This window comes from Thunnus albacares, chromosome 12 (assembly GCF_914725855.1).
Source record: "Thunnus albacares chromosome 12, fThuAlb1.1, whole genome shotgun sequence".
In the NCBI taxonomy this organism is placed as follows: Eukaryota; Metazoa; Chordata; class Actinopteri; order Scombriformes; family Scombridae; genus Thunnus; species Thunnus albacares.
The window spans coordinates 17,535,722-17,548,095 of NC_058117.1; positions in this window are offsets into that span (position 1 = coordinate 17,535,722).

The window sequence follows — 12,374 nt, forward strand, 5'->3', positions numbered from 1 at the left end:
TTAAGTTATATAAACAAGAAATAATCAGTTGAGAAAAGTAGTAGATAGATAGATAGATAGATAGATAGATAGATAGATAGATAGATAGATAGATAGATAGATAGATAGATAGATAGATAGATAGATAGATAGACAATATTTTAGCTATTCGACTGGTTCCTCAGCAGCATATATTACATAAAACCAAAGCAGTGTTTTACAGTGTAACAAAAACACCAGATGTGGTGTCAAAAACAAGACATATGATCTCAGGTAAACAACCACTTCTGCATTGCTCAAGAGATCTTGAACAAAACACGTGATGAATTGTTTACAGCACCACATATATTGAACTAAGAGGCTTGCACTGAACAGTCTGAAATAACACAACTTATTGTTACACCACTAATAGACAGACAGAATAATATCAGTCATAGAGATAGATACTGGTAGTAAATGTGCCATTGCCGGTGTAGAGAGGTTCTCACAGCATACAAAGGGAAAGTTGTTAGTGTTCATTGGCCCAGCAGCTCTGCAGAGGCCTGAGGATAAGCCTTAAGCCAGAGCACAGCAGATAGCCAGGGGTGAGGTGAAAGCTCAGACAATACGGTTAGGCTCTGAGGCAAGCATCCTGCTGCAATGGCAGACTACACCAGATAATGTGTCACACAGCAGTATGTTGGTGTCGCAAACAACAAGACCCTTATTCACACTGTCAGGGGAAGCTTCATGGAAAGAATGAGAAAACTACGGAGGGAAGAGATTGAGAGGGAAAGAAAGAGTAGACCGAAGAATGAAAATCTCTTGAGTGGGATCTTAAGAATAGGTTAGTAAAGGTGTGATGCTGCCGGCATAGAGAATAGATCGAGATTTCTTTCGGTCCTTCCCTCTGTAGGAATTGAAAGGGCTGGCCGGATAATATAATTGGTTCCAGGAGCAGTGAATGATGCAGGGAGGGACTTAAACATACCCCAAGAAACCTGACAGTACATGCTGGAGAAAGAAAAGAAAAAAGGAAAACAAAATAAATGCAAGTTGACAGGCAAAATGGGGGACAGTTAGGCTTAGTGTTATTACCATGACAAAGAGAAAAGAGCACAGTGTCTACTCCCTGCATGGAGGGTGAAGAGGTTTAAGGACAGAGCAGCAGGAGATGAGGAAGTGGCACACTGTGCTGTGTGTGTGTGTCTGTGTGCTTGTATCAGCCTGAGGGTGTGTGCGTGTGAATCCGTGCATGCTCTGTGTCACTCTGTCTCCCTCTGTCATGTGTATGTATGTAATCATACCTCTTGCAAGGCGTAGCGCTGTGTCTGCTCTGATATTAATACTGTGCAACTAGAACATAACTAGGAAGGCTCGCGGTGGCTTTTCACCACTTCTAACGACAGTAATGATTAAGTATGTTTGTTATATGCGCACACAGGGCCTGAAGTGGTGTTACCGATTGAATCAGCTGCAATAGAGACAACTATCAAAGACTGATAACTCCTAAGGGGCCCTTCAGGCATGCAGGAGACTGATTACTCCTCTGCAGGGCAAGAAGTGACATCATCCTAGGCTGGAAGCTGTTAAGAAGAGGGCTAGCAGAGTGCATGCTTCATATACCATCTTCGCATGCCTCACACACAACTCAAAGCATTAGTATGGAGGCTTGTCCGTGTATCTTTACACAGTTGACTGTGCCTCTTTACATCACCCGACCACATCAAACAGCGGAGGACAGGGTTAATCTCTCACCATGGTGATACCCAGAGGTTTCCACAGAGATACAACTTTCAAGTCTGAGAGCAATCCTTCCTCAACGCCAACGCCAACGTCGCCAACGATGCCTTTTATATTCTCTCTATTCAATATTAAAGAGAACTTAATTCATTAATAAACAGAAAAAAAGGACAACTCTGTATCAAGTGAAGAGTTTCATTCCTAAATTAGATTTCCACCGAGCATAGTGCATTACTTTTATTAACTAGTGCACGCATTGCTAACAAAACAGCGATAGGATGCAACCTTTTGTTGTATTTTTCAGGATTTTGTGCTTTGAACTTTAAGCAAACTATTTAGAAATGATGTGAGTAGTTTTTTTGAATGGAGCTTAAATGTCATTTCACATTTCACAAAAGCGGAGGAGTAAAAGCTTAATTAAAAAGTATGCTCTATTAAACATAATTTTATACATAGCTTTCAGGCCTGGAAGGTACGGAGCTCCGATACTGGCAAAATGGAGAAAAGGGTGATCAGACAAGTAAAAACATCTCCCATGGAAGAACAGTACATTGAAGACGCCATGCTTATCATCAAAATATTATTTTCATTATCAAGTTCATGTGTCTTGTCTTCATCAATGATCACAATGGAAAAAAAAATCTTGGACTTCATCCTTGAGATTTTGCAGATGTGTGCAATTTAATTTGTCTTTCCTCATAATGTCAAATAAATGCTAATGCCGGGATCAGATACACAAATTCAGCCAGATTCTGACACAATTTTGTCATCACCGACAGATTTCCAGCATCCGGTCCAAATATGAACGTCGGGAATGACAAACGGGCGTCTCTACCCCTTGTACTGTGACATAATCGAAGAACAGCTACGTGGCGTCTGAGATGCCCCACAACACCCCGACGAAAAGTCTAGCATGTCAGAATTTTTTGTATTTTCCCGCCTAGTTTGACAACTCCTATGACATGTTCCTTGACATTCACCAATAAGATGACATAGAGATGCCAGTCTCCCAGCAATGATTGCCTAATCTGACATAGTGACCATCATGAAAGACAAAAATATCATGTAGTCTGATCCCAGCATAACTAACTTTGTTAGTGTTAAAATGCTTTACCTACTCTTACAATAGTTAATACAATGATGCTACAGTACAGCAGTATGTAGAACTGATGATTGACATCACGTACACCGGCTGATGTAGTTTTATGAAGAAAGTTAGCTTCAGCTTGGTAGCAGGCTGTCCTCTTAATCTCTCTACTGATGTTCAACACACACACACACACACCAGTAAACCCTGGACCAATCACTGCTCTACACATGCATCGACACACCCATCTAATTATCATACATGTTTTAAGGGAACTGGAAATGTGTTGATGAAAATGAGAAATGTTGCTCGGGGGAAAAAGGGATAAATAAACAATTAAAATAAATAATACAAAATTAAGGATTTGAGCGATAAAATATGCTAGTGAAAGATAAATATTAATCTAAACATAAATCAAGTTTTAATTATTTTTTTTACCTATTTGTAGCAAAGGAAGAAAAAAAAAAGATTTTTGATTTTTTAAATAACTGATCCTAATTTTTACAACTAGAGCTTTATATTTACATTACAACAACAATTACATTTAACTAACATTTCTGTATCCAGTTGTTGATTTTTTTTATGTATTAATTTTTACTTGATGATGTTTTACACCATTTTGTCAGTTTTGGGTCTCCATAGCAATAACATGGGTTTTGTCAAATTAAATACAAATTCAGAAATATATTACCTAATCTAAGCAGAGAGTGGCCACTTGCACTGAATATCTTCCCCATGGGTTATCTATTATGTTAAGTAATGTGCTACATTCTGGATGGCTCTTGCCCCAAATCTGATAGAGCTTTGCAGACCCTCATCAAAATATTATTATGTTTTTAAAATCTAAATTGCATAGTTATCAACGGCTGTGGTGTGCACATACACACACACACACACACATACATATACACACACGGGTAATTCGTTTAGTCAATTTCTGGACCCAATTATCTGATTAGGCATTTTGTTTTCTTGACTGAATCTACTGAGTGCGCTACCAACATATGTTATTTTCTCTCCCTGGCACAGACTTTTTCTGCTGATATTTCCTCCTTGTTTGGATTTTCTTGCGCTAAGAATTAGCAGAAGCAGCAGGTCGTTCCACACCATATTGCCCCAGACTGGCAGGTTATGTTTTCCTTAACCTCTTGTTTTTTAAGCACCAAACAATGTGACAAAATTCAGTCTTCAGCTCTAGAAAATCCACAGCAAGCGATCCGCAGAAAGTAAGTAAGAACAGCAGCACGGCTCCACAGCTTTACAACAACACTGCACAACACTTTAGAGATTGACCTATCAATATGAATTTCATTGTATGCAATAAACTGAGCACCTCGGGACATTTCTGCAGTGATTATGCAGTAGACCCAGCGAGTTACCAGACACCTATTATAGAAATTATGTTGCTGTGAAAAAGATGTGGTGACAACATGCAGTGATATGGATTTTTTCATAGGGTCTGCACTCACAGCGGTTAAACAGACCACCCCAGTTGTCTTAACAAGAGGCCTGACACTAATATCAGTCAATTGGACAGTCTTGTTGTGTCATATGATCATGTTACAGCTCCAAGTGGCCTTGACTGGCTAAAAGATGTTAGGTGGCGTTGTGCACATTGCTGTCGAACATCCCAACACAGTTAGAGCGTTGACAGTTGTATTTCTTAGTGACCATATGTTTATCTAAACACAAGATGGTGGGAGGGACGAACTGGTGGGTGTGAACTGACAAATGTGTTGTATTATTATCAGCATGACATGTAACACAGCGGTGGCACGGAGCAGTGAGTATAATACAGCAGCAAGAAATTTAAGAACATAAGCAGGGCAGGGATTATGGTGGAAAGCCCAGGCTGCCTGAAACATGAGTGTCAAAAGATATTTCAATCACAATTATTATGTTGTTTTTTTTTACCACTGCTTAAAAACTCCAAGTCATTATTAACTCTGTGGCTTATGAGTGTGTCAGTCACGAAAAAAATGATTGACATAATCCTTCACTTTTGAGAAAAAATTAACATTTTTGCAGACTTTTGCAGATAAGACGCTGTGTGATGACACTGAAAGTCAACAAATTAACATCAAACACGAATAATGAAATATGTTTTTATCAATAACAATGCATACTGTATTTTGGATATGACTGTGCTGAATTTAATATTTGAATTTAAAGTAAAGTATGGGTGATATGGCACACCAAGTGAGAAAAAAGGAATAACTTCAGAAAATGTTTTTACTTGGATATAATTAACCTTTGAGTCCAAGAGAAGACAATTATACCAAAACTCTCTTTTATAAGTGAGGACTGAAATAACTCTTTCCAAACTCTATTTTGTGCACCAGTGAGGCTTAATCAAATATTACAAACATCTCTCAGGAAAACACATCACCACTCGACTACACCAAAAATTACAGCCTCCAAAATAACATCAAATATAACTATCAAATTGATATGAAGTTGCATTAACATCTCTTTAGAACAAAAAATGATCATTATAACCTTCTTAGGATTTATTGTTCGGCTGTTGTATTAAGACTGCATTAGTTTTAGCCAGGGTTAGGCTTAGGGTTAGCATTTTTTTTAATGTTTACAAGCACTGAGTCATGATTTTTTTTTTCATTTATACATTTTTTGCCTTGTAATGTTGTCACATTTTTATTTCTTTGACCATAGACAAACAGTGACATACCTGCTATAAATAAAAGCTTTGTAGGTGGCCATCTTCCTGCTAATTATATTGAACTATTAATACAACAACTATATTTTTTTTGGATTGTGTGACGCAGCGGAAGCTACGAAAGTCTGTCAAAAGGGCATAAAACGTTTAACTGTTTTACCTGTGAGAGAGAGCAAAAGGTTATTTCTCCTATTTTGGGAGGTTTTATTTATAATATAAATGCTAACTAGGACACAAAGGAAGCAAGCACAGAGGGAAAAAAAATTAACCATCTTCTCATCTTTTTTTTTTCTTTCTCATCAAGCAAAGGTTAACCTTCATCTATGGCTAAAAGGATTTTAGAGCAGAAAGATGCACCCTGATGATTTAAGAAGAGACAATTAGATTCATAACATAGATAGAAAATTAGAAAACTTAAAAATTCAACATTGTGAAAAAAAAAAAAAAAAAGTCTGACATTCTTTTGGCTTCCCTGTCAATTTGCATTATGTGTGATCTGTGCTCTGAGCCTAACTTTGAGCACACGTAGAGAAGCAGCTAGTGCCGTTTATAACCCTGAGCGACAGGGAGCAGTTTGCCTGAAGCCTATTGAAAAAAAGTATAAAAACTTAGATCACACTTGTGAAAGCTTCCCCCATTTAGGTCTAGCGGCCATCCTTCACCCTGTAATCAATTTGAAATAGTCGAGCAGATCCAACCCTTTGACCAACACCTGCATGGTAAACACTTCTTGCCGCATTTTGCCTCAAAAGCAATTTGACACCCGCTGAGAAAAAGATTTACTATTAGTAATACTTCCTTTCCCAACTTTTTTTTGTGTTATTTTTATCCGCATAACAGTGTAGGAAACAGTGACAGCATCAGTAGCAGCAGCGGTAGTATATTTTTTAAAACACACCAATGAATGCTTAACACTGCAGCTGCTACTTACTGAGTAATATTTTCTCACTCCTGAAGCAGTGTTAAATTGAATCAGCATGACTGTACATTTCTAACCGTGTAGACAAATTAATGATTTTTTATTTCTCTCTCCTGAGAAGGAAAGCGCTTTCTGTTTATGCTAGGTTTCTCTGGATTGTTGGGATTTCCATGGAGTCCAAGGTTTCTTGAATTTGATTCTTGGGCATAATGATAATTGCAGGAAGACAGGAGACGAAAATACAGATAGATAAATCGATAGATCATCTTTTATTATTTTATTAATTTATCCATGACCATGTGCTGTATCATATTTTCAGTCGAGTCCCCACTTCACTTTCAAACACTTACAGATATTCAAACCTGTACAACATGTAAATTCATCTACTACTGACTGTTATTCATTATTTCACTGTTTTTGTTAATCAGGTTTGATATACCTTTATGATTTATAGTCCTGTCAGTGTAGAAAGCTAAAGCATCCTACATTTTTAATCATTTTTGCATATAAAAATGTAACTACAAAATTGCATATTGAATGCAAATCACAGATGTGGCACAAAATGGGTAAAATCAATATGTTTATTGTGTTTTTTAGTCTTTTTTCAATAACCTAATTATTAATTAAATCCTTAAAGAACTGCAAATTAACATATATTGGATATCCATTAAAAAAATCTTTCCAGTGCATAACTTGTTTTGGTTTTGCATCTGATTTCATGGAATATCGGCAGAGGGTTGGCAGAGTTTTGCAATTCCGGCAACAACAGGATGTCAGACAAAGGCAGAAGTTGGGATGCTGCTTGGCAGGAGATTCTCTGTTTCTGCTGGTATTATAGACAAATTAGATACGCTGCAGGCCTACTCTTCCCCCTATGGAAATGACCCGCATAGTGTAATTTAGGAAATATGCAGTTAACGGCATAAATGCTCCACCTTCTCTAGTAATCCCTACTGCTGAGGACTCAGTACAGACCGAGCAAACACAGCAGTGAGGTTTCTATTCAGTGCTACCATGGCTGTGTTGTTCATTGTTTAAAGGAGCTTTGCCTTTAATCCGCTAAAGAAGACGTTTTGGCAATTCGGTTGTAAGGCTGTCTCAGTAAACATTTTTATTTAATCTCAAATGAACTCCAAGGATACTAGTACGTTCAAGAGCAATGCACTGTTTCAGGAGATATATTATATTAAGTACCATTTCACTTGCTTGTCATATTTCTAAAAAAAAAAGGGGTAGTTTTGATTTAAAGAAAGAAAGGTAGTGAACAGAAGGAATAGATATTGCACAAAGCAGAGCCCATTATTGTGTGGGTCTTTATTTAGCAGGAGATAAATCCAGCAGTGTGGGTGCTCAGGCTAATAACTATTTCAAGTCCCAATAAAGCTCAAACATCTGATATGACTTAGAGGCTGATAGAGGCTTGGCAAGAGAGCTCGCACAAAATGTTGAAACCCTTTTGTCAGAGCCATCCTGCGACAAAATCCATCCCTGCAGACATACATGATCACCTTTCTCTCATTTTATTTATTTACATCTTATTAATGTTTGGGGGTAGCACAAATGCCAAATCAGTCACTCTGCAGGTAGTGATTTACTGTATGTAAATATGGCAGGGGAGCAGTTTTCGCTGCTCTGCCAAGGTCTTCATCAATCAAACCTTTAATTACCTGGATTTGATAACAGGACAAATGTGGGAATAGTTTTGTTTTTTGGCATTTTTCCATTACATTTGGCTACTCTGTTTGGTCTTTTTAAGCAAATAAACATGTGCTCCCCTCAGTTTACTAATTATCTCAATTGCAGAATTTGGACTGAGTTAACCTTGAAAACACACATTTTTTGCAGGGAAGTATTCTAAACACTAGATTGAAAATAAATCTGTTGCACATGGCGAACAATATAAGCCAGCCTTTATGAAGTCACAAAGCCTTCATCATTTCTTAGATATTTTTTCACAAACTATTCATTAAGGTCATTAAATTATCTTTTAAACGTTTTCAGAGTGCTTTAGAGGTCCATCTGCTGCCAAGGTGGTTGGCCACATTTACTTGTAATTTGGAATGAATGACAATAAATTAGGTGGTAATATCAAAAGGGTTTCTAGAGTTACCTTGAGATGTTTTGTTTTTTTCAGTTAGCTTCAGTGACAGTGACTAAAGAGTATTCGCCTTGAGAAAATGAAAAGGGTATGTTGTCACTTTATACATTGAAGACCTGTTCATGACCTTCAGCACTTTTACTGTGTCTTGTAATTAATTAAAAGATCACATCTGCTACTAACATCACTGTCACCAACCAATGGGAATGCTCCACCTTTGTCTTGTGAATGTCTATGAATCCATTGTACACAGCTCTTATATGATCCACAGGTATTCTGCAACAGAGCACACTAGTCTTAGTGGGAGGTTACACACACATTATCAGTCCTAATCCTCTTATTTCCTTTCTCCTTTCAAAAATTTGTCTTTCCTCTCGACCTCATCAGAGGAGGTAGTATTTCTATGCTACATGTCGCCTGGCAGCTGCTGCAAGCTCACACTTCATTTTGCGGGGGATCCATGAACATCAAGGTCCAGAGGAACACAAATAACACATGCTGCCGAAAATATAGAATATCTTTTTCCATGTGCTGCTCCTTTGTACTATAGGCTGAATCACAAAAAAGCTAGCTGGCTGAGAATGCTTTGAAGGTTTTAGTCATACCCAAATGTGCTGGTTTTCCTCTCATGCGCCTCGTCAAGGTTTCTCCCTCGTGCATCTGGATCGTAGATGCTGGGAGAGGATCTGGTACAAAGAGAATTGCAGATCAACTTCAGCTTGACAGTAGATGAATGCAGCCAAGCACAAAGAGCCTAAACAGCGATGCCTGCACCTCAACATAACTAAGAAGCACATTTCATTTAGCATCCAATATGCTGTAAGGAAATTATGCTTGTAAATAATAACTATTTGCAAATTTCCTCTTTGTTTTCTTTTATTATCTATAGAAAACAGAAATTTACTGTTTTGTAACTAGGGCACCTCCTTGCAATTCTCGGGAACCGTTATGAGAACATTATTGCACCATTCATGAATTGTTTCTACAGACAGTGAAACAGAGGCACATGGCTGTGGTTTGCTGTCTAAAGCAGGCAGACAAGGCTTTGCAGAATTAAGCCACACTGAGGGTGCTGTAATTGTCCTTTCCGAGCATGATGGTTCCAGTATCTTACAAACAGACACCCCTCCTGAGCTTTTCATACATTGCACAACCCGCAAAACTCCAGCCAGACAGAGTTCTGCGGGCAAAACAGCTCTTTAATGGCAGAAATTGAAGGAGGCTAGCAGGAATCGAGCAACTGAACGGGTGGACCACAAACAAACAAATAGTAGCACAGTATGGTATTCAGATAGAGGAACCGCATGATACTGGAGACGAGCAAGAAGCTTAAAATATCTGTGTGATTTTCTCTTCTCCCCTTCCTAAACACATCTGTGTGTCAGTTTCTGCGATTATGACATTCTGAAGGCAAAAAAAAATCTATTTTTTGCCACTTCATGTTTGTTGACACAGAAAAAACAAGGAAATCTTTAAAAGGTATAAAATATTTGTGGTTTTCAAATATGTGGATGTTTTCTTGAATGATTCCATACAATGCATTACAAGTGAAGACTGAAATAACCTCTTATGACTATGTGTATGGATGTGATTAGACCATTAGCTCAGTGTAACACTCACTTTCTCACTTTCACCAATCAGGTGCAACCTGGATTAACATGAAGCAGATGTTCCTGTTAGTTCAAACTCCACATGTGTAAAGTCATTGTGATTGAAATGGGCAATTTAAAAGCCAGAATCCAGATATTAAGGGTAATGAGTAATATTTTAAATTCTCCCACTTACACATGTTACATTAGCCTTAGTAAAATGATTAAAGTTAAGATTCATTAGGATAATTAGACTTCAGGGAAATCATATGGTTAGGTGATACTGACGTTTCAACACAGTTAATATGTGCACATGTACAGATTTCCAAACATTTTTTATTTAACATTCACACTAACACACACACACACACACAGTTTTGTTAAAATATGTAAAAATGCAAGATAATCTAGAGAGACTATGAGCACAGCAAAGATATTATTCATTCTTTGAAGTTAATTCTGAATGGTCACATTTGCTGTAGATGTTAAACTGCACTGGAAAAGACGGCAGACACATACACACACACACACACACACACACACACACACACAATCCAGTTTATGCATCTGCCAATACAATTTACAAATTACAGTGTGTGTGGGATAGGATGTCACATTTCACTCCCTGTCTTTGAGGAAAAAAATAACTCGCTCTGTATTTGCCTTGGAGATTTTTTTTTTTTTTTCTTTGGAAACCACTCAGTTTGTAACAGACAGACAGATGTAAGCCGTTAATAGTACACTTTGAGGAAAACTCTAGACAGAATACTTAAATAAGTGAGAATATGAAAAGTGATACAACCATCACAAGAATACCGATATAATAATAAAACTACATTAAGTACAAACTCAGAATTTCCATTTCTGATAACAACAGCTACAGCAAATAGCATAGCAGCATTTCTCAGCACAAAACCCATCAGCCCGTGTCACAGATGAGCTGCAGTAAAGGGAGTCTGGTCTGCAGCAGTCTGGATGTACTTCATAAAATAGCCGTTGTGTGAATGAAATCTAGGCCAGAGCAGTATTTCTGTTTACCGCTCTTTACCCCCCCTGCGCACTCCGAGGGGTTTCTTGGAAACCAGGTACAATGGCTGCAAAATCCTGTTCTGCCTTTTAAAAACAACTATGGAAAATTAGCATCATTCTTGTCTTCTCTGAGCGTCAATCTGCAAATATGCTGCCATCAATAAAATCAGTTTCCTCTTTGTCATGCTTTAATCACTCACATAAACAGTTTTTAATCAAATCCGCAAAACTTTGATGTTTTTCCCCATCTCGCCCCATTTTCTGTTTCCCTTCACATGTCAACTGCTTCTTCCTGTTCTTTAATTCTTCTTCTGTTGTTTTTTAATTCTTCTTCTGCCCTCTCTTGACTGTACCGCAAATCAGTAAACTTGCTCGAAATTATTGCCAAAAATGGTTTACCCCTTTTTTTTTCTTCTTCTCCTCAGCAAATGACAGACGAACCCGAAGAAGAAGAAGATACCTAGAGGACTGAAGACATTACCAGGGAAATGATTTCACAGACATGGATTAAACTAATCCTGGTCTAATACAGCAAAAAAGAGAACTTTGGCTGTCTGTCTGTGAAACCAATCCTTAAATCTCATTGAATTTAAAAATGTCTGATATTTCTGCTTTATACTGTATTACACAATATGGGAGACCTATCAGTACAACTGCTTTATTAATAGCAGGGTCGTATAAGCTTCCCTGCTGATTTACATAAACATGTTTACGAGTGATTTGAGGAGCAAAAGATTTACATTAAACAATAAAAGCCAGACGGCTCTTGAATTTACTGCGCATATGGTTTGAACTTTCCACAAAATTCAATCAAACAGCTCTCTCTCCCCGTCTGATTTCTTTCCCTGTCTCACCCCTTTCATTTGCTTAATATATTAATCTATTCCCTTTTATCCATTTCAGATTATATCAGACCTTTGCTGTATCACTGCAGTGGTGGCCTATACAGTTAAGTGTCGCCACAGTGTGATTTCTGGTAGAAGACAAGAGAATTAACCGCTAAATCATGATGTTCCTGTCTAATACATTGTCTTTTACAATGAACACACGGAGCAGGTTATAATGTAACGTCATCTCCCTTCCTGTCAATGCTTTCACACTGAAAATATTTTCAGGCTACCCACCCACAGTGGCGAATGTTACAATGGCGTTAATTATTTATGATTACATGATCTCAAATGCATTTCGCTCCCTAAACATAGCTGACTGTGTACATACTGTTATCATTGCCGAGTCATGCAGTGTGTAAAATATTTAGTTGTAGCCGTTTTAAA